Genomic DNA, 23061 nt, shown 5'->3' on the forward strand with positions numbered 1-23061 from the left:
ATTTAGAAACCTAGAAGCACTATCTTTGCTTCTAAGAGAGGCAACAGAGGACTTCCTTATCTCAAAGATAAGCATCTGTTTTATGGCAGAACGCATTCTCACCTGGTAGAAATGACCCCAAAACACCCAGAAACTCAGAGAATGTAATGCCAGGAGGGATTAGAACCAAGACAAAACACCTATGTCTGCATCATACTGAAGTCAGACCCCATGCCTTCATCGTATAAAGACCCCGCTGATGCCAAAGAGCTATGTGTCTCTCCTTTAGAGCACCCACACCCTGTTAAAGGGTGTCTGTCCTTCTGCTTACCTGTATGTTTGCTTGCTCATTTGCCTACTCCATAAAGCTCCACCACGTTTTCTTACCACGGTGACTTGTTGAGAAATTCTTATGATGAGACTGAAGTCAAGGACCCTAAGTGAAGAGTTCCTGCTTTTTGAAAAGGAAAACTTCCCAACCCCTCACCTGCATCAGGTGACGGGCTGGGATGGAAGAACGCCAAGTCTGGGGGCTGCAGCAGAAGTTAGACTGTGGGCAAGAGTGCACCAGGAAGAGGGGTACTTTTGATGCTGGCCAGGGTCAAATGTGGAGAAGGACATCTTTCCTCTACTTCTCCACACACACACACACACACACACAACCTACCACACACAGGTATATACAAACATGCACACACACACACACACACACACACACACACACAGTGTCAGAATTGGTTTCCCTCCCTGTCTCTTCAATTCCTAATTTGTAAAAGGCATAAAAATGATCTCACCAATGTTATCATCGTGGAGACTGAGCAATTAAATCCAGGTCAGGGCCTGGGTGCAGAGTCTGACACTAGGGATTTGTACAAATGATCAATCAGTCTGCCTTCAATCTTCTGTCCCTACAACTGTGCCATACTGGTGAATGTTATTTCTTTGGTCCACACTGACACTTGAAAGAAATGCATGTTGCATTTCGTAAAGCCTGGAGGTGAACCCCTAAATGCCATTTACACTTGGGGAGACCTGTTTTTAATCTGCTCTCTAGGGTTCGTATAAAGGGGCTTGGTGGGTGGGGAAAGGCTCAGGGCTGGGCGCCTCAGAGCCTGCTGGCATTTGTGCTATGCAGCCTCGGACAAAGTCAGACTTCCATGGCAGAGGAGACAGTCACAGAGTCCTCTGAGAACCGAATGACACCATGGAGGTGACAGCAGCGTGGCTACAATTCCCAGAGAGACTGCTAGGAAGTGAGACCATGGATTCCATGTCCACAGGACCATCCCTCCCTCCCCCTCCCAGTTCCACGTGTGATGTTTCACGTGCTCCATCCATACAGGGGAGGTGATTGGCTGGCTGGCCCATGCAGCTTAAGAATCAGAGTGTGGAAGCTCACATGAGCCACCAGAGCCTTTGTTGTTGTTTTTGTTGTTTAGAGAGCTGGTTGTTATAAATTTACCAGTACACTGTTGGTCCCAATATTAAAAACTCGGAGCAGAAATAACCTCATTTAACTGGGTGGTTCTCAAAGCGATAGACCAGAAGGCTGCTTTATGGAACGCATTTACACGATACTTTGGGAAATGCTACCACAGGTGATCGCTGTGGCCTTGTGTTCTATACATTCTCCCGGGGGGTGGGCGGGGGAGATTGCACATGGGGTGGCTGTGAGCTCCCTTCTCCCCATGACTGAGAAAGAAGCAGCCCTTCACCACCGCACCAGGTCTCCTGGCTTCTTGCACTCACAGAAAATGTTCCCTCACATTCTTCATGCGTGTGAAATGGACCGCCCACCACAAGTCCCTTTGGTGTGACACACCTGTTGCCTGAAAACACCTCAATGCCCGTCTTCAGACCTTACAGCAAACACCAGGGTCTTTTGGAAATCGGAGCCTCAGTCAAGTCAGATCCCTCTGATCCTTGAGGTCCTTCGGCCCCTCTCGCACTCCTGCAGGACCCTGTTCTTTGCCATTAGACACGTCTTTCGCTTGGTAATTATATATTTGGACCTGAGTTCAGTAGCTGAAAAATGGCCACAAGAATCCCTGTGACTCTTCTCATTAAATCTCCATGTGGAGGACGGGGCTCATCCTATAAGCTGCTCTGAGCCAAGGGCCCGCCCTTCCTGTATGGAACATGGGCCCAGGAGCAGTGGAGATGAACAATGGAGGAGAGCTGAGAGAATGCCAGTGTCGACCATGCCAGCAGCTGGCTGCTGAAAGAGAAAGACAGCGCCCGGAACCAGGCCACTCTCTGGGGAAGGGGCTGCTCTTGTTTCCGGTCTTTACACCAGCACTGGGTCCACAGGATACAGGCTTTTGGGTTTCTCTCATGCCAGAGCTCAGCCTGGAGAGGATTATAGGAGTTTAAAGAATTCCCACCGACAGTATGGACTTTGTATGCAGTAGTTTGAGCGGGGAGACTGCTGCTCAGATGGGGTACATATCCACTAGGGCAAGCTAGCTTCTTGCAGACAGAAAAGATTCCAGAAGTACTGATGCAAAAGCATTAATAATTCCTTAGTGAAATCCAGAGCTTTTGCTTCATAACACACTGACAAAACTAGAATTGCAGATGACCATACTGGGTGCTCTCGATGGACTATTTATGGTCTTCAAGACAGCTGGCTTGGCCTAAGCATTGTGGAGCTGCCCTCTGCCTATACATAAATGGGCTAATAATGCAGTGAGGCCTTCAGCCTGCACAGTCAGAGCTGAGGCTGGAGGCTTGGGCTCCTGCTCTTCAGATTAGTGTGACACTTGCCTCCTGTGGACCTCCCAGGAAAACTGGGGTTGATAGGGCAGAGACCTAGGACCTTATTTGCCTTACAAAATATACTTTACACATCCCACATATGTCTGCTTATTAATAATAATAAAATATGCCAGATGCCAGTGGTTTATGCCTGTAATCCTAGCTACTCAGGAGGCCAAGATCTGAGGATCACGATTTGAAGCCAGCCAGGGCAGGAAAGTCCATGAGAGTCCTATCTCCAATAAACTACTCAGAAAAAGCAGGAAGTGGTGCTGTGGCTCAAGTGGTAGAGTGCTATCCTTAAGCATAAAGAGGCTCAGGGACAGCATCAAGGCCCTAAGTTCAAGCCCTAGGACCAGCAAAATTGTAGTAGTAGTAGTAGATGTTTAAACAATATAGTTAACTTGGTTGGACAGGTAGGTTTCAAAGGTATGAAGTGATCTCCTTTATGTCCTGGGCTTTTGCTTAGAAATCTTTTTAGATCCCAGTGCAGGGAAGAAACACTGACACAGAGAATAAGAGTCTTCCTGGGCCAATGGAACATGCCTGGTATGAGGTGTGCTAATGTGGGTAGAATGCACTGGTGGTCTTCTAGGGAGGTGGCAGCCCTGTAGAGAAGGAGCTTCCAAGGCCAGCATAACCTTCAGGAACCTTGAACTCGCTGGGTGAATATTAAGTGGTGTGTGCACTGGACAAGAATCTAGGAGAAGAGGCAAAAAAACATGTGAGGGAGCAAGGAGCTGAATCTCTTTTCTGGAGCTGGTACAGAATGGAGAGATACATCTTACACGTACAGAAGCACATGGGATATTGTGCAGAACAGAAATATGTTGCTGTAAGTGTAAACAGAGAGACCTCTTTGAAAATTCAGGGCACTCAGTTGATACACAAGAAAGGCCATGTATTAGGAGAAGGGTTACTATTGTCTTGGAGTTGAGAATACACTAATATTAAATATTTAAAAACAAGTCTTGAAGGATCAAGCTGGTCTACAAAAAAATTAACTATATGCCAGATAAAATCCAATATAATTTAAAGAAAGACAACAAAATTCAGACACCCAGCAATACATCATTCACAGTATAAAATATAATGAGACACAGGAGGAAGAAGAAAATGAGAAACAGAAAAATGAGGAAAGCATTGGCTTCCCCACCTTACCCCTCCTGGTGTCCTTCTGCTTTACAAGTACATCACTCTTCATTATCTTAAAAAAAAATTAAAGCAGAGTAGAGAAGAGAGATGATAGCATTTTAAAGAGCTTTTCATCAATGCAGTCATGGCACTCAAGGAAAGCATCAACATTATGAAGGCATATCTCAGAATGGTGAATCTCAGTAGAGAAACAGAATGATAAAAATTGAAAACCTGTAATATATGGTGTTTGATATGAAAAGGCCACTGAGTGGGATTAACAGCAGCCAAAACACTACAGGAAATATCAGTGAACTTAAAAATTAGGTGTTAGAAATTACTCCTAAGTGCAGCACAGTGGAACAAAAGCTGGAAAAAATGAATGGATCTGCAATGATGATGCAGGAAAATATCAAGAAGTCTAACACATACTTTAGAGTCTTAGAAGGAGACAGTCTATATCTATATCTATATCTATATGTGTGTATGCACACATATATATACACACATATATGTATGTGTATATGTATATAAATAAATAATTTTTTCAAACTGGATGATAAATTGAAACTCATAGCTCCAAAAACTCAGAGCCTCACATAGGATAAGCACAAAGAAATCTAGGCACATCATGAGAAAGGGATATCATAAGAAAACTGAATTGGAAAATAAAACTGTAGGGTTATAGAAAAAAATAACACAGAAGAACAATCATACATATGATGGCTGACTTCTCACAGAGAACAATGCAAAGCAAAGGACAGTGTAAGGAAATCTTTGTTGAGAGAAAAGGCTCTTTCTAGAGTTTCAAGTCCAGTGAAAATGTGGTTTAAACACGAGGAAGACAAAACCAAAATCCCTCATTTTCCAGGCTATGAAAAACTAAGGACAGAGAGGCACAGCTCAAATTGTACAGTGCCTATCTAACAAACATAAGGTCTGAGTTCAAAGTCCATACTTCCAATTAAAAAAACAATAAAGGGCTTTAAAAATCCATTATCAATAAAACCATGCACAGAAATATTAATAGCTCTTTAAAAAAACTCGTATCAGAAATGGAACTCAGGACCTTATGCTTGCTTGGCTTATTTGCTTATGGCTAGTACTCTACCATTTGAGCCATGGCTTGTCTTTTTTATTTTTGCTAGTTAATTGGAAATGGGGCCTTGCAGACTTTTCTGCATAGGCTGGCTTTGAACTGTGATCCTCCAGATCTCCTCTTGAGTCACTAGGATTACATGTGCTACCAACACCCAGCTTACAGGAAGTTCTTTAGGAGAAGGAAAATGAAGAAGCCAAAATCTACTAGAAGAACACTTTAAATATCTAGTGCCATTAAATGTAAAGCTCCTAGTCTTACAACTTCCACAGAACGTAACTTGCTGTTTCAAGATCAAGCTAACAATACTTCCACTGTAGAGATTATAACATACATGCTGGTAAGAGAACAGGAGCACAAGGGATAGAAAAGTGAATGTACAGCGTCAAGTTCTATGCATGTATGTGTAGTGCTACCTGAAGGTAGGCTATAATAAGTCAATGATGTATATTTTAAACCCTAGAACTCCTGCCAAATGGAACTATCTGTTGAATGAAAGAAATATTTACTTTAGAAATTAAAAACTTACCATTTGTGGAGATGCTGAATATGGGGCATTTGTCTTCAACTGACACTTATTCAGTGAGATGAGACAGTGAGCAGTTTTCACCAGGGCAAAGGAAGGGCAAATAGGATACATGCAGGATGAATATTATGCCTTATTTGCCTAATACAATGTCCCAATTGTTAGAATGCCAAATTCTAATCCACCAGGCAGTACTGCAAATTCCAAGGTAAACAAAGTACTCCAGGAGAGTCTCCAGCCAGTCTTCCAGCTAGCCTCAGCAAGCATCTAGTGGGGACACTGGATGCAGGAAAATCTCAACTGACATTTTGTGAAAAGGTGAGCACTGGCTGGGAATATGGCCTAGTGGCAAGAGTGCTTGCCTCCTACACATGAAGCTCTTGGTTCGATTCCCCAGCACCACATATATGGAAAACAGTCAGAAGGGGCGCTGTGGCTCAGGTGGCAGAGTGCTAGCCTTGAGCTGGAAGAAGCCAGGGACGGTGCTCAGGCTCTGAGTCCAAGGCCCAGGACTGGCCAAAAAAAAAGGTGAGCACTGACAAAATGTCTTAGCTGCTGAGGTCATACCTTGACAGAAAAATTACAAAAATTAGGATATGACTTTTCATTCACTCTCAATGTCTACTTGAGGGTCAACATGTTGTAGGCTCTTTTGACTTCAGTCTTGATCTTTATTCTGTACATTTCTTTTTTTTTTTTGCCAGTCCTGGGGCTTGGACTCAGGGCTTGGGCATTGTCCCTGGCTTCCTTTTGCTCAAGGCAAGCATCCTACCACTTGAGCCCTAATGCCACTTCCAGCTTTTTCTGTATTTGTGGTTCTGAGAAATCGAACCCAGGGCTTCATGCATACTAGACAAGCACTCTACCACCAAGCCACATTCCCAGCCCTATTCTGTACATTTCATAGAGCTGTGCACAAGACTCAGAATAACATTTTGGGTGCTGAATAAGAATAGTGCTGGGCTTATGGGAAAACCAAGCTTTCTTGGTTGTGGACAGCATAAAGAATGTTATTAGAAGAAGAATTCTATTTCTGGTGTAGTTCCCAAAGGCTATATAATCAAAAGAAGGGATGGATTTCCATAAAGCACACTTGACTCCTCCTTTTCACTGGAGGACAGATTAGCTGGGTCACAGTGAAGACAAGGGGTGGAGACAGTTCTCCAGGAGACTGGCTTTCAAAGGCATGGTGAGGAGGGACACCCCTTCTCTCTTCTTCCTAGGAGCTTCTCCGCCCTGTTCCCTAGGCTTCTGAATAGCACTCCATGGTGGGCTGTTTGGAATCACTTTTTACAGCGGGTATAATTATAATAATCATTTTGTATGCATGAAGCTCTTTTCTTCAAAAAAAAAACACTCACAAAATGCAATGGCAATGTTAAAAGAAAAATATGACTCTCAAAACCCTGGTCAGCTGGTAAATCAGGATTCCTCAGCACAAGGTTCAAGGCTACATTCTGCTTCCTCAGGGCATTGGTGAATTGCTTCAGATGGTTTGAAGAACACACATTCATGTATTTCCCCCATCTACTGTGAGTTGGGGGAAGTGAAGGGTACAAAAGTAAAAAGAGAAAAATCTGTTGTTGTAAAGAAGCATTGTTCTTTCTAAAATGAAGCAACAAACATATTTAATCATTTAATGCAAAAAAGCAGCAGCAGCAGCAAAGAGGAAAAGAGCTGAGTTCTGACCTATAAATGTCAAACAGTTTGGGGGGGGCGTTGCAGAAATCAAGCATCACCCCACATCTTCTGATATCTTGGAAGAAAGCTAAAATAAAAGCATTTTTCTACATCAGATTCCTGCAGTGACCGTGAATACAACCAGATGGCTCTGAAGATGCAGTGAAATATAAATGAATACCATTTTCAAACATCAGATTGGCCTAAATCCAAAAGTTTGATAAAAACTCAACGCTGGTAAGATTGTGGGGGAAATAGAAAGACGTTGGTGGGAGTGGAAGTTCGAGGGCCATTTGGCTGCATCCAGGAGAGGAAATATACACTGATCCTAGAAGGAAAATACTCTGTGGAGTATGGTGCGTGGACAATTCTACTTATTATATGTGGGCATGAAACAGATATTCCTTCACAGCATACATCATAATCCTAGAAAGAAAAAAAAAAACCTGAAGGGCTCTGAGCATGGTAAATCATTTCAGAAATGGGCAAATAAATGACAGAATTCTGCTACCAGTAGTTTGCTGCCCTGACTGCATACTAGAAATGCATGGGAGACTTTATGAGGACCTCTATTGACTCTCAACACAGAAAGAATTCAACCTATACTGTCAGGTATGGAACCTGTGTCCAAGTGAAAGGCAGGAAAAGATGGAGAAACAAGGAGGGAGAGTGAGGGAGAGGGAAGGGGAGGCAGAGAGGGAAGGAGGAAGGGAGGGAGAGAAGGAGGGAAGGAGGAAGGAAGGAAGGAAGGAAGGAAGGAAGGAAGGAAGGAAGGAAGGAAGGAAAGAAGGAAGGAAAGAAGGAAGAAAGGGAGGGAGGGAGGGGGGAAAGAAGGAAGGAAAGGAGGAAGGAAGGTTGGTTGGAGAAACACTGATCTATACTATGGATCTCCACACTGTCCTTAAACAGAATTGTGGTATGATTCTAGCATGGATAGATCTCTGTCTAAGAGTGCTGACTGACAAAAAGCAAGATGTAGATGTTGGGTATGGTATAACAACTATGTTGTAAACTAATGTTGGTTGGCAGCCTCTAAACTCCACACTCTGTGGTCTCAATCTTCTGATGCCCCTCCAGCCCCTGGATTTATAGATTTGCTTAAGGAATACAGCATGGAGGATGAGATGGAATGACACTTATGGGATCAAGTTAGAATACACAGTGGCTTCTATCTTGCAAGTTCTGTCTCACATTCTTCTGCATTTCTTGCCCTGGAGAAATCCAGGTCTCCTCTCCGGAGACCCTGAGGGCAAGGAAATGGGGCTTCCCACCACCATGTCAACAGGCTTAGATTTATGGCCTCCTGCCTTCACAAGACCCCAACCATCACCCACCTGCCTGCAGATGTGAGACCTTGAGCCAGAAGTGTGCAGCTGAGCCAGGCCTCAGGTTCCCGACCCACATACTGGGTAGTAATAAATGTTTGTTGTTTTAACTGTCCACTTAGGGGTTAATCTGTTGCATAGCAAAAATACATAGACACTACAAATCTTAGTCCTGTCTTTCCAGATATCTGTATGTAAAGACATAGAAAGAGTTTTTGAGAGGCAGACAAAAATGATAGTAGGTAGGTATAGAAGCAGAATAAAAATGTGTTTGTTTGTTTGTTTGTTTTTAAATGATGGTAGGTGCATTAGAGATAATGTGGGGATAATGGGCATAGGAGTGACCCAAGGAACAGAGCTTTATCTGTCTAGCATGGGTGTTATTTACTGGTGTGTTACGCAATCATGTGTTGTTGGTCTAATTAAAAATTATGGAAGTCAGGCTCTCAGTAAGGCCTCAGTGTGCCTTTCTTTGCTGTGTACTGCACCTGGCAATGCATTTTGTAGTGCCCATGGAATGATCTGAGAAGCCCCCACTTGTTCCCTTTGTCTGCTTAAAACACCAATGAAGGAGTCGAAGCTCAGATTTCTAGCCAGTTTCATCTTCATACTCCACAGTACAGTGCAGAACCACTTGGGAGAAGTGGTTGAGGAAGGAAGAATGAGAGGAACACATTAGAACAGATGAGTAGAGAGGTGAATAGAGAGAAAACTTCTGAAAAAGACAGAGCTTCAGAGGTGGCCTTGAAATATCCAGATTTCACAATATTTCACAATATCAACAGTTTCAGACTTCAGACAGAAAGCAGTTGGACTTCTTGGAAAGCTAACACAACAGCCAGGGAAGAATGACTACTTCATTTGGGTTCCAAAGAGAGAAGTCCTTTGCTCAACTGACTGGAGAAAAGCCAAACGTATACTACTAGAAAACAACAACAACAACTACAACAACTCAGTTTCTGGTGAACAAGAATAATGTCATAATACCATTGAACTCATTCAGTACACCAGGCAGGTCTGTTGCACTTCGCCTCGCCACCGAACATGAGGAGGCAGGTGCTAATCACACTAGTAGTTTTCAGAATGGGTCACTGAAAAACAAATTCTACAGCATGTCCAAGATCAGCCAGCAAGAAACGGAAGATGAGCCCTAAAACCTGGGAGCTTAGTGACTACCTCTGGATTGTGCACCTCACAATGTGCCATGCTTGGGTCTCTGCCAGTCATGAGGAAGCCATGGGAGCTATATTTGCAGCTTGATGGCATTCTGATTGGGCAGGATGCAGAAGAAAGAACAGAGGCAGTCATGTAAGGGCAGGACCCCACCATTGTGTCAGTGGGCAGTGGGCTATGACTGGAGTCATGCCCTTGTTCCTCAGATACAAGAGTCAGACTTGTAGCCTTTGCCAGTCCACAGTGGTGTGGGACCCTAGGTGAAGGTGGAAGATAGCCAGCCTCTAAGTCTCGTTGGTTTGCCCCTGGTTCACCTAGCCTAATGTGTCTGGAGAAGGTCCCTTTTCTTTCTGGACATAGACAGGTCCCCAAAGATCTCTGTCTAATTGAGTCTGCCTTTACTTCATGAATCTGCTTTCCAACTCAACATCCCCAAAGTTTTCCCAATCATATGGAATGCTTTCCACTGCCAGCCCCACCCACCCTGCCAAGGGAGGTTCTCCCAGCCTGAGCAGCCTCTCCGCTGTACCATCTCGTTCAGAATAGAGAACCAGGAAGGAGATTTCAGCATTTCTCTGCATCCTGCCTCCCAAAATAGCCTTTAGCTCTATCTTATCCAATGACGAGAAAGGTTAACACCCGGCTAAAAACAAAGAGTTGAGAAAGTCATGTTTTAAAAATAGGGACCCAGACAAAGAGAAGCTTCGTCTACTTCTGATTGCTTTCTCTCTGTACATTTCTGTGTGGTTCTCAGAGGGCAAGCTGGCTTTTCTTGGACCCGGTCAACTTCTGTGTGGAGCCTGCACTTCTTGAAGAGACAGGGGTTAACAGGGAGATGGGTTTGTTTGGTGCAGTGGGTTTGGTGGGGGGGGGGGGGGGGCTCTTCTTTCCTGAGAAGGAAGAGAAAGGGGAGCTAAGTAGCAGTTGATGCCAAGTTCCAGGATGCTGAGTTAAAAATCAGCCCGGAAGGTGTGACTGCCCCTGATGGGCCACTTCTCCAAAGTCCACCTGCAGAGGACATGGGTCCAAAACTCGGGGGAAGAAAGAGAGCTTCTGTACCAACTCACTCTGGTCCAGGAAAAAAGGGGATGGGATTGGCTTGGGCAGTTGGACAGGGAAGTAGGATGGGCTTGAGTCCCTGGGGGCTTGACCCAGAGAAAGGGCATTGCTAACACTAACTGGATACAAAAGAAGACCTGTGACTATGTGTTACAGGGGTTCACTCCATCGCTCTGCAGAGGAAAGTGAAGCTGCTTCAAAGACCAAAGAGTAGGGCCTTGAACTTGTTTTCTATATCTGTCCTGAGTTCAGGAAGACTCTAATAGGAGGAAGCACCTACTGCCCTAGGGGGCCTGAAAGGGATTTTTAAAAAGAGAGGGAGGTGGGACACATATACCAGAGCCCTTTGTGCTATTTTTAATGCCAAAAAATGTGAAAATAACCTAAACATCCAACACTGCAGGAATTATATGTGTGTTGTAACACGTACTCACCATGGACTGGTGCCAAGAGGTTCAATGGCAAAGTAAAATGTTAAAACTGAAGGAAGAATGTCCTCTCTGTGGGCTCAACCAAATACCTCCTTCCCCTGCAGTAAGTACAAAGAAGATGTGTGTGTGTGTGTATGTGTGTGTGTGTGTGTGTGTAAGATTGTGTCTCCTTGTCTTCCTTATCTCTCTATGTTTACTTTTCTTTTGCTTTTTTTTTCTACAGTGAACATGCCTTCCTTTAGTACCTAGAAACAAAACAGAAACCCTATCATCTACAAAACAGAACTGCAAAGATTTAAGAATCTCCAGAGGAGTTAAAAAAAAAAAAAAGAATTGCAGAATTATAAGAGCTAGAACTAGTCAACTTTCTGTTCCCATGACAAGTATCCAGAAATGATCGATCTGTGAAGAGGAAAGGCTCATTTCTGGCTCCTAGCTTCGGAGGTTTCAGTTCCCGATTGGCTGGTACTGTTGCTTTTGAACTGGGGGCAAGGCAGCACACCGCGGGCACAGAGAGTTCAGAGCAAACCCCATCAGATCACAGCCAGACAGCGAAAAACAGAAAGAGACCAGATCTGGCCTTAATCCTCCCACCAGCATCTACTTCTTAAAGATTCCACCAAGACCCAGTTTTGTGTCATGCTGGGGACCAGGCCAATGAATAGGCTTTTGGAGTACAGTCCAGAAGCAAACTAGAGCAGGAAATAACCCCTCAGTGCTGGTGTGGGGGGTAGGGAAGAAACAAAGAGCCAGAATTCAGACGCCCTAACCTATCCCTTTCTTTTGAAAATGCCAGTTTGCTGGCTAGCACATGGATAGATCTCCTTGAACTATTTCAGAACGGTTTCTCTCATTGTTTTCAGATGAGACACTGAGTTTCAGTGAAGTTAATTAACTTCACAGACCTGTGAGGTGATGGAGCTGGGTTGGAAAGTTGCACTCAGCACGTGGGAACAGGGTTCATTCCTTGGCTTGTGCCTTTGAGGTCTTAAAGCGAGGGACAGACCTTGTTGATTGCCAAGAGCCTTCTCCCAAAGGAGAAAGGCCAGGTTCCCTCCAGCAAACACGAAAAGACAGGAGGGGTTCTGAAAGTCTGATGATGGGGTGAACCAGGTGACTCCCCAACGTACAAACCAGAGTTCTCATCTAGGGAAGGGTCTGACCCCAGGTAGAAAATCAAACAGTCGTGCAGAATGGGTTTTAGAGTGGAGAGAATCACATCAAGCTTGCTGTGTTCACAGAGGAGGCCACGAGGCCCAGAGCAGGGAGGTGACACACCCAAGGTCACACAGCAGGGGCGTAGGGTTAGTGAGCACAGTCAAGGTTGAGAGCTGGCAGTGCCAGGCTCTTTGAGGGCCATGCTGTGGCAATGCGTCATTTGCTATAAAAAGAAGCAGGCACCTCGGTTGGCAGGAAGTGTCAGCTCCCGTCTCCTAGAAACACTCATCATGGAGACCCTGGAGAGCAGCGAGGGCCCTGATTTGATACAAGTCCTAGGAAACCAGTTATGCTTACTCACTCTTCAAACGCCCTATTACCTAAAAGTCATCTTTTTAAAGGAAGAAGTATCAGAAATGATAAGCTCTTTCTCATATATATGTATATGCGTGCATGTATATATTTATATTTCCATGTATCTCATTTCCGTGGCGCTGGGCCTGGGGTTGCCAGGGAGACAGTTACCAGCAGCAGAAGCTGCTAGTGAATAATTAATTGTCTGTCCTCACTGGGGCTGGGAGGGAAAACTTCTCAAGAGTGTGCATTCGGGGTTCAGGCAGGCTCAGCTTCGGTTCTAGGGTGAAAGGCATGTTAGGATCCAGGGAGACAGTCGGCCACAGGAGAGGGGGGTGACCCCTGCCAGACCTGACCCAAAGCAGCCCCTGTTCTGGTTCACTCCTCTCCCAGATCCTGGCCATCGCAGGCATGCTGCAAGCTGTGACCACCATTGGCCTTTCCTTCTTTACGAGTTTTCTCTAGCAGCTAGAGCTCCCTTGTCAGCCCATGGAAGGTCAGAACTGATGATGATGATGATGATAAACCCAGGGAGCTCCCCTCAACCTACAAGGGGTGAAGGTGTGCCCTGCAATGATATACATGGGCGAGGGGCTCAGCCCTCCTCCTACACATTGGCTGTTCCTAACACCTCCATGCATGTCCACCTTCTTTCCTGGGTTTACTTCTCTATCCTCCTATCCTCTGGGTTTCCCAGAATCACCTCCAAAACAAAGCTCCTTTCACCGTGAACCTGTCTCAGGTCGAATCCCAGAACAGTTAAAGGTTCACACTGCAAAGGAAGGCTTGGGGAGATTGGGGGAGCCTGAGACAGGGCGCTGGCCACTGACTTACCTTCCGGCTGGGAAACGGAAGTTTCCTGTCAATAGGAAGTAGCATCTCCCAAGACCCCCTCGCCTTTTTATCAAGTGTGTCACTCATCATAGGAGTAGAAGTTCTAACAGCTGCTTGCTCTGAGCCTCACTTACGTGTTCACTGTTTCCTCAAAACATGATGGGCTACAGACCTAGGCAACAGCCCCCCAAAGAACTGAAGTGTCCTGAAACTAAAGTGAGGGGCTTTGATTAGAACTATCTAATTTCCAAAGTAAGTTTCCAGGTTAAACACTCAATATAAAGGCAGTCTTAATTTCCTGGGCCTTCTATCCTTTCTAAAGTTCCATGGTAACATTTCAGGAGGCTCCCCCCCTCTGGTCTTTCCCCTGCAACCTAGACAGCTCCTCACCTGTGAAACCCCAGAGAGGAGATATTCTTTAAAAGTATACATTCTCACCCTATTTTCTCATCTCTCCTCTTTTTCCTTTATGACTTCCTTGGAAATGAAGGCTGGAGGCAACTGGGCACAGAGGAGAGAAGACCTCATCTCTCCAAACTCAACCATCTTTTCTGTCATGGCAACAACAAATAGCTTAGAAGAGAGTTACCTGCTCGGCAGGAAGGTCAGACACCTGCAACCCGACTGTGATATTCCAACTCGATATCCAGATCTTTCTATGAAGAAAGGCAACAGGGAAGCCTGGAAAGTAGAGTCTTAGGTGTAGCTTGGGCTTGCTTGGCTTCTTCAGCCAACTCTTCAAATGCCAACAGAACAGAGAAGGAAATGTCTAATTTTCTAGACTCTTCTGTCTGATTTTTGTGTCTGTGTGCTGGTTCTGAGACTTGAACTCAGGGCACTTTCTCTGAGCTTCTTTTGCTCAAGGCTAGCACTCTACCACTTGAGCGACAGCTTCACTTGCACGGTTTTGGTCGTTTACTGGAGACAAGAGTCTCATGGACTTTCCTGCTGGCTTTGAATTATGATCCTCAGATCTCTGCCTCCTGAATAGCTAGGATTATGGGCGTGATCCGTCAGTGCTCAGTTGTCTGATTTTTCAATAGTTCAACTTCCTTAGGATTAAAGACTTGCTAGCTCCAACAGAGGCATATTCAGGGTAAACATTTCTCTGATGTATTAAATAATCCCCAGCACTGTTAATAGGTTCAACCAATATACTTGCTTACATGCAAAGAAACTCCAAGAGCCAAGTGTCTCTCTACCCCTCCATCATGGAAAATGATCTTAAAGTTTCTAGAAGGGCCAGGGAGTTCTTGGAACTTTCAGCAGGGAACAGAAAACAGGGACCACCTTTCATGTCTCCCCACCCCCAAGTGTCCAATTCTCCCTAAATCTCATTGAATTTGACTGTTCCAAATATACAGAGTGTTAGAACTTAAGCAGTTGTTTTCTGCCAGTTCATTTCGAAATCTGTTCATGGTTAAGGGTATAAGTGTCTTCTCTATTGTCAGGAAGGGCTACATATTATAAACACTTAATAATACAGTGATGTTACAACTGCACTCAGATAGCAGCAAGATTCTTTGCCAGACTCTAAAAATGTCGCAACCTTTCTGGATTGTTAAAATAGATTCGTTCCCCTGCACACCCTATGAAAACACCCGAATGCATAAATTGTCTCACCAAGGGCTGAGGAGGCGAATTACACTGAAGCTTCCCATGTGTTTTCCACTGATAGAAATATTTCCTTCTGCAGAGAGGGAGAAAGCAGTACTTTTTAAAAAAACTACTTGATCTATTTGTTCATGGGTAATAATAGAGAACATGTGTTCATCCTTAAACTTAACACAACTTTTGGGTATATAGAAAAAAGGGGGCCAAAACTAAAAACACAGGTAGAATGACCTGAGTTTGAATTCTAGCTCCTATACTCACTAGCCGTTATTGTAGTGGAAATAATAAACTGAAGTTGAGCCTCACTTTCTGGGGGTTAAAAGTGAGATACCATTTTACTCTTCTCAGTTCCAGTTACACACAGTCAATGCAGATCCAAAAATATTGAATGGAAAGTTCCAGAAATAATTTATATGCTCTTTGCCACTTACTTGCTCAGCTTGTTTGCTTGGTGATTCCCCTACCACTTGAGCCATGCCTCCAGCCTGGCTGGTTAATTAGAGATAGAGTCTCATGGACTTTTCTGCCAGGGTAGGCTTTGAAGTCTAATCACCCAGATTTCAGCCTCTTGAGTAGCTAAGATTATAGATGTGAGCCACTGGCACCCGATAACAATTCTTAAATTTTAAATAAGATTTGTTATAGTATTTTATGCATCACTCATTCCTTGTCCTTCTGGGAACTAAATTCTCTCCCCCCACCCCCGGCCCCAGTGAATAGCTTTTCATATGTGTTGGGTAGAGCATACCACTCCTTCCATCTCTTCTGGGGGATTTATCTCTGGCTGAATCTTGTCCTCAGCCCAATCACAATGATGTAAGTGCAGGAAAGAGTGTAAACTTCCAGCTGTGTCTGTTGAAGTTTTCCCAGACACTTGTTTTCTGTAGCAGATGTCATAAAAAAAATTTTTTTTGGTGCTGAGTTTGTAAGGTGTGAATTTTTGTGTGTGACTATTTTTTCTGCTATTGAGGTCAAAAAAGATGAACCTGTTGAACACACACACACACACACACACACACACACACACACACACACACACACACACCAGTGTGTAGGGATTTAGCCTTTGCATTTGAGAGATGGTTCAACTGTGAGGTTATTATCATGTTTCTTAGACAGAATCTGAGGTCTGTAGACCTGGTCATTGAGACGGGAAGATGGGCCGGAAGGAGAGCAGTCAGAATCATGTGAAGGGGAAGGAATTCAGAGAGTGGGACCAACATCCGCCTCTCCTCATCTCAGATGATGGAAGTGAACTGGAGGCGAACATGGCTTTCTTCATCATGGAGTTGTCTTGGAAGTGAAATGGACCTGAGTCCAATCCCACAGGTGAGTGGATATGAATAAGAACACAACCAGACACACCACCACCCCCTCGAGCCTAGCACTGCCTTTTGTGCATTAAAAAGAAACACCACTCCTGCTTTCCTTCCACTTCCAAATCTCACACACAACATCTCCATGGCCCAGACCTAACCCAAGCTGTGCAGAAGTGAATTCTGGGAAATGGAGTTCGTGGAGCACCTGCTCCTCCTTGGCTGTAAGAAGAAAACCCATTGGAGAGAGGAGAGGCCAGCAGCCCTGATGACAGCATCGGAACTTTGGATCCAGCCGGTTAATGATCCCTAGAGGTTCATGTCATGTGACTATGAAGCTTATTTGGGTATAAACAGAGTTTCTATTTCTCCCAATGAACGTGGTCTAACCTCTCTGAGGAGCGAGTTCAACAGGCCGTAGTAATTCAGTTAAGCAGCGGTGATTGAACTCTAGTAAGTGCCTTCACGTTGGCATGATGAACTGAACAAACTAAAAAGCTCTTGTGTACTAGCAGGGAATGGATAGTGCATAGCCTTTTCAGTGATGCTGAAAAAAAAATTGGCAACAAACAATTAAGGGCTATGCTCAAAACATTGCTAATATTTGCTATGAACTTATTACCAAGTGGCAGGTGTTATTTTGGCAGGAGTTAGACAACGCACAGTGGGAAGCCTGAAAGAAACTCAGACAGGACATCACTGGTGGGGAGCCCTAGGTCAAGCCCCATACTTGACATTTTCATTCTTGTTTCTGTAGCTCTGTTTAGTGAGTATAGAATTGAGCAGTTCAAAGCAGGCCTGACTTCTTCATCAGCCCCTCAAGAGACTGATAAATAAGCCAATGTAAATTAATTTATAATGTGAATGGATATGTTTTTTCCAGAAGACTCAATGCTTATACCCCTCCCCCTGGGATACATTTTTTCTAGGGACAACTTGTCTAGGGTAGAGGGAACACGTGGAGACAATGGTTTTTAGGGAAACATAGAGTAGTTTAAGGAAGATTTTTACTGGTACAAGACACTCCTCATTCCCCAACCAAATGGGAAATGCTTTTACATGTCTGCAAAAGCAAACGAAACAACAAAAATTAAAGGCTTTTCCTTCTTCTTAAATATTTCTTGGGCCCATTCTTTTCTAAAAAGCATTCTGCTTTTATTTTTTTTTTTGGTGATTAACTCTTGAAAATTTCCCAAATTACCATCTCCGTTACAGATTCTTAATTACAGAATCATCTCAATAGACCTTCAACCTTCTCATTAAGAACGAGCTCTTTATAAATTAGGTTTTGAAAAAAAAATACTGCTTTCCTTCACCCGCTCTTATTTTGTTTTGTTTTTTGCCAGTCCTGGGGCTTGGACTCAGGGCCTGAGCACTGCCCCTGGCTTCTTTTTGCTCAAGGCTAGCACTCTTCCACTAGAGCCACAGCGCTACTTCCAGCTTTTTCTATAGATGTGGTGTTGAGGAAGCGAACAGGGCTTCATGTATACGAGGTGAGCACTCTACCACTAGGCCATATTCCTAGCCCTTTCACCTGCTCTTATTAAAGTCTCTTTAGGAATCAGGTAGCATGTGCTATGTGTGTGGGCAAATAATCATGCAAGACACAAACAACCATTCTTCCTCATGTTAGATATTGTTTTTCTAGTTACGCAACCACAGATTCCATTGCCTTTCTGGAAAGCCATTTTTGGGCCTAATGTATACCAAAGCCCCTTCCTTTTCCTCTGGTTCCAGATACACCAGCTCAACTTTCCCTATGCCTTTCCTTCCTTTGGAGAATAGCTTTTAAAATTTTACTTTCTTGCTCCAGTCTTAAAAGTGATAAGTAGAAGATGAAGAAAATGCAGAACATTATGAGAAAATAGTAATACTAAGTTGTGTTTTTTCTCAAGTAGTAGCTTTCTCAAAACTGTGAAGGCCCATGCTTACTTCCTGCTGGAAGAAGAGCATGCTGGGTAAGTGGGAGCAGCTCCACCTTACCCACTGCTCAGCTTCAACTCTTCCCCCCAAATCTCCCTAGGTGGCTGCCATCACCGGGTGGTTGGTCCCTCTGCTCTCACTTTTGGGTGTCCCCTTCACAGCAGTTAGGGTGCTCGGTTATTATCCAAGTCAGATAGCACTACCATCCTTCTGCTTAACATCCTCTCCCTGACTCCCCAACCCAGTGTCTCCAGGCCTCCCTCTTTCTTACCTGCCGATCCTGGGGTATCCCTCCAACCTCAGACAACCCTGGCATACCCCTCTGCAGGCTCCTGGCATGAAGAACACTTTGCTCCTCTCTCACCTGGTTCCTCCTCACTCAGACACAGCATCACCACCCTAGTAGTGGCCTTCCTTGTCCGGGTAGCTAGTTTATTATTGATTGATTGGTTGGCTTGTTTATTTGTTTTTACTAATTGTGGGACTTGAACTCAAGGCCTGGGGGCTGTCCCCGAGCTCTTTTGCTTAAGGCTACATTCTACTGCTTTGAGCCACAGCTCCACTTCCAGTTTTCTAGTAGTTAACTGGAGATGAGTCCCATGGATTTTCCTTCCCCAGCCTGGCTTTGAACCTGAATCCTCAGATCTCAGCCTCCTGAGTAGCTAGGATTACAGGCCTGAGCTACCAATGCCCAGCTGTATCTACTTTATCTTTAAAAAAATCAGTGTCTGGGTTTGTTATCTGTGCCTCCCCCTCCCCCAGAAATGCAAACTGCTTAGGCACAGGTTGTGAGACTCCCCCGGGCATAGTAACCTATGGGCTTCCTTAGCATCTAGGTGAAGTTAGGGTTCTTGGGACTTCCCTGCCTTTTCCCTGTGTCCTTCAATTCAGCCCTCACCTCTGTGAAAAGTCCTTGATAGGGCTGGAATGGGTTGGGAACTTGGTCCTCACACTCCCACCTTTAGTGTGGGAGGTGAGTCCTTTTGGGAGGTAGCCACAATCTGACGGAGACGTGGAAGCAATGAAGGAGCTTCTAAGAAGAGGAAGAGACCCAACCTGGGTGCTGGTGGCTCACACCTGTAATTCTAATGCTCAGGAGGTTGAGAGCCAAAGGATGAGGGTTCAAAGGCAGCCTGAGCAGAGCAGTCTGTGAGACTCTATCTCCAACTAACCAGCAAAAGGATGGACTGGAGGCATGGCTTAAGAGGTAGAGTACCAGCTAAGCAAGTGAGCTGAGTGAATGTGAGGCCCTGATCAGGTTTAAATCTTGGCACATGGGGCTGGGGGTGGGGGTGGGGCGGGGGGAGTGTCTTCCTGTGTGATGCCCTCCACCATTCATGATGCAGCAGAAGCCCCCACCAGAGGCATGTGTCATGTTCCCGGACTTCCCAGCCTCCAAACTCACTGGCCAAAGAAATGTCTCTTCTTTATGAATTCTCTATTCTTGAGTGTTCAGTTATAGCAAGACAGGAAGGACTGAGACAGTTGTTTTCCCTTAATTACCTTTTTGGATGAGTCACATCCCGCCCCCCCCCTCCCCCAGGCCTGACTCAGGTTTTGACTTCTATGACAAGACAAGGTAGGCTATAGGGGGGCTGAGTCACCAGGGACCAGGCCTCTGGGGCAGCCTCCACCCCCCTGGGCAGGGAAGGCCTTTCCGTTTCCCTCCAGTGTGTGACATCCTGTAGGCGCGCGCACGGCTCTCTAAAAATTAAGCACTGAATCAAGCCCTTTATTTATAGCTCATTTTACAAATGTGAATTAAAGTGGTCCAGGCTTATGACACACTCAAATTTATTATCCCCCACTTGATGGCTTGGATAGTTAAATACTTCAGTGAATAAACTTAGAATTCATTAAGTCTCATTTTCTCATATTTCATATATTTGCAATCTCCTCTCTTCCCTGGCAGTTTTCAAACAAGAAAATTAAGCCCGGCTCTGAAATTTATGGATGTATTCTTCTAATACCCCTTTAATTATAAACTCATATGTGGCTTCCTAACAAGCTACCCTTGGAGATAACTTCTGTAATTTGAGCTACCTTATTGTAGGACTGTTTCCTAATACCATTTTTTTCCCCCTTAAGCTCTTATTAACGCTGAAGCACCAGGGAGGCAAATTTCCAGGAAATACTGTTGGGGGAGGGGCACCTTTCCCCCTTCAGGCTGCTCTTGGCAAGGTTTGGCCTTGTCTATGGGTTTAGTGGGCATTGTTGAGAGCTTCCGTGAAAATGGGACCCCACCTCCTCTCCGGAGCCACTGCTTACAGTGGAATTGTATGTGTGACCTGACTCACGGACCACTCACACTTCAAGAGCTCGTCATCTTGGGCTGGAAAGTTGGTAAAGAGCATTTTACCGCACGCTGCCGCCACACCACACCACCGCCTTAGGGAGGTGACGTGTTCAGAGGGGCATAATCAATCATGAGGAACTCATGTGAATTCTAGAGGACTCTTTCAGTGCTCATCTTGTAGGTGCACACTTTATGCATCATGGCAGCCCTTCTCCCCCCTCTCCCCCTTAAGGGATCACTTGGCAGAGCAGAAACTTTGGAAGATACATATTCTTAGGTACTTCTGAGAGGGATTTGGGCTTTTGCAACTTCAAGAGAAAGGATTCCGCAGTCTATGTGGAGTGCTACTTCTGAGTCTTATACAAGAGCTTGAGGTCTGCAGGGCAGGCCGTGTAGAATGAAAGACAGGCATGGCATGAAAGAAACAACGATAAGCTGAAACCCTCCAGATGAATGTCTGGACAAGGCCAGACAGTGAAATGAAGACACAGTAGACAATCTTATTAAAGGGCTTTCCTATTACGCCAAGGCACTTTGGGGGGAAAGAATCCTTGGAGCCCTTACTGGATTTGTAGGAGCTAGCAAGGGTGAATTAAATGAATTCTAATTAAAAAGCGGTCCTTTTCTAGAAAAGAACAAAATGGGCCAAGCAGTTCTTTGAAGTTCAGGAACTTGGGTAAGTAGAGCATTTTTCTAGCTCTGCAATGTTTCTCAAATTTTCTATAATGATTCAGAATGCAGTAAAAAAAAAAATGAGACCCAAAGCATTATTTAGAAAAGGAAAAAAAAAAAAAAAAGCTAAGCCTTGCTATGCAGCGCAGCACGACTGATGGGAATTTCCCTGCAGGCTGCTTCCAGCTGGCAGTCCCAGTGAGCAGAGAGCCTGTGGTTCTTGAATCTGAGGAAGCCTGAGTCTGTGTTTCCAGATCTGCTGTATCTAATGTCCACTGCTTTAACGCCCATCCCTTAATTTGGCAGGTTTAGGAACATGACAATCCCTAGCCAAGGATAGGTGGGAGTCCTCAAAGCGATAATTGGCTTGGTTTGCCATTAGGTCAGTAGCTACTGTTTTTGTTTTTGTTTTGACTCACTAGGATATTGTGCTGGTCCCTAAATGACTACGTAACAAGACTCCATGCCCCCCTCCCCCTTCCCATCCTTTTACTGCTATTCAGCCCCATTGATTCCCCGAGAACCTGTGCTCCTGACTCAATTAATCATTCCAGTGACATCTATTGATTTCCTTCAATGTGCCAGACACAGTGGTAGGCATCAGATAGACAGGAAATTGGCACCAGGCTAATTCTCAGGACTGTCAACTCCTCTATGACATAATCCACCCTCAGTGGCACAGTGAAGCACCAAGGTAAAGGATTTGGGCTTAGGAGTCAGACCATATGAGTTCAAATCCTGAGTTCACCTCTTACTTTGGACAGCTCAGGGAAACTCTCTGGACCTCACCTATAAACTATACCTGCTGTATCCTCGCTGAGAGTGTTATTTTTACTGTCCCCATTTTATATGTAGAGGACCTTAGTCCCAAGAGGGTTAAATTATTTGCTAGAGTGAAGGTGATGGCTGTGGGGGGGGGGGTGTGTGCACATGAGCCCATCCCATATGCTCAGCTGGGCAGCACACATAGCCTTGGCTTTGAGCCCCAGGAGGCTAGCGTATGAACTACAAAAATCCATCAGGAATCATAGGATGCAGTAGTCAGGCTATGCAAATGAAACCTGTTGCCTGGTGGTACAGTGACCGCCTTCTGATCATCACCTTGACAAAGGTCTGCTCCAGAGGCTTGCCCCTACTCCCTGCCCTGTTAACAGGCACATAGGGTCTGTTAGCAGGGTCCTAGCTGCCATGAACAGAAGCCACACCCCATAGCACTGGGACAGCATGGGTCTAGGGTCTAGTAGCGAACAGCCTGGGTACCCGGCCTCAGGATTTTATTGTGTCTGGAATGTCCTGCCTTTCCTCAACTGCCAAGCCTGAGAAACATAGGTTGCACAGGGAGATGCTGGCTGCTACCCAGTGGTAAGCAAAAAAGAAAGACCAGAGCATAGTGGGAGAAAGGGAAAGGAAGAGTGAGGGAAGGGAAGGGAAAAGAAGGAGGCAGAGGGCATCAGAAGGCAGAAGACACCAAGGGGTCTGCCCCACTCCTGGGCCTTTGGAAGAACCTATTATTAACTCAGAAGAAGCTATTATTAACTCAGACCCTCAGGAAAAGTATTCCCTTTGTTTTCCAAATTGGGGGGAGGGCACACAGGACAGGGCAGTGGGCTTGCAGACACAGCCTCCCTCCTGCAGGGATTATGTCATACAAAAGAGGTGAGGATAGTGCCCAAGGAAAAAGCCAGAATTACATCCACACCCTTCAGTTGCAGAAATAATCTAAGTGGCCAA

At 45.0% G+C, this 23061-nt stretch overlaps 1 protein-coding gene across 6 annotated transcripts in view; it reads right to left on the minus strand.

The window, feature by feature from the left end:
• Prok2 (prokineticin 2) overlaps positions 1–23061 on the minus strand; it is a 174767-nt gene that overhangs the window by 81621 nt on the left and 70085 nt on the right. The window contains exon 1 of one of the 6 annotated variants that reach the window (XR_007212383.1): positions 19322–19383. The exons of the other annotated variants lie outside the window; for them this stretch is intronic. The gene's annotated coding sequence lies outside the window, so the exon portion shown is untranslated. Of the gene's footprint in view, positions 1–19321; positions 19384–23061 lie in introns of those variants that run through there. 6 annotated transcript variants of the gene reach the window in all.

Source organism: Perognathus longimembris, chromosome 10 (genome assembly GCF_023159225.1).
Source record: "Perognathus longimembris pacificus isolate PPM17 chromosome 10, ASM2315922v1, whole genome shotgun sequence".
Classification (NCBI taxonomy): Eukaryota; Metazoa; Chordata; class Mammalia; order Rodentia; family Heteromyidae; genus Perognathus; species Perognathus longimembris.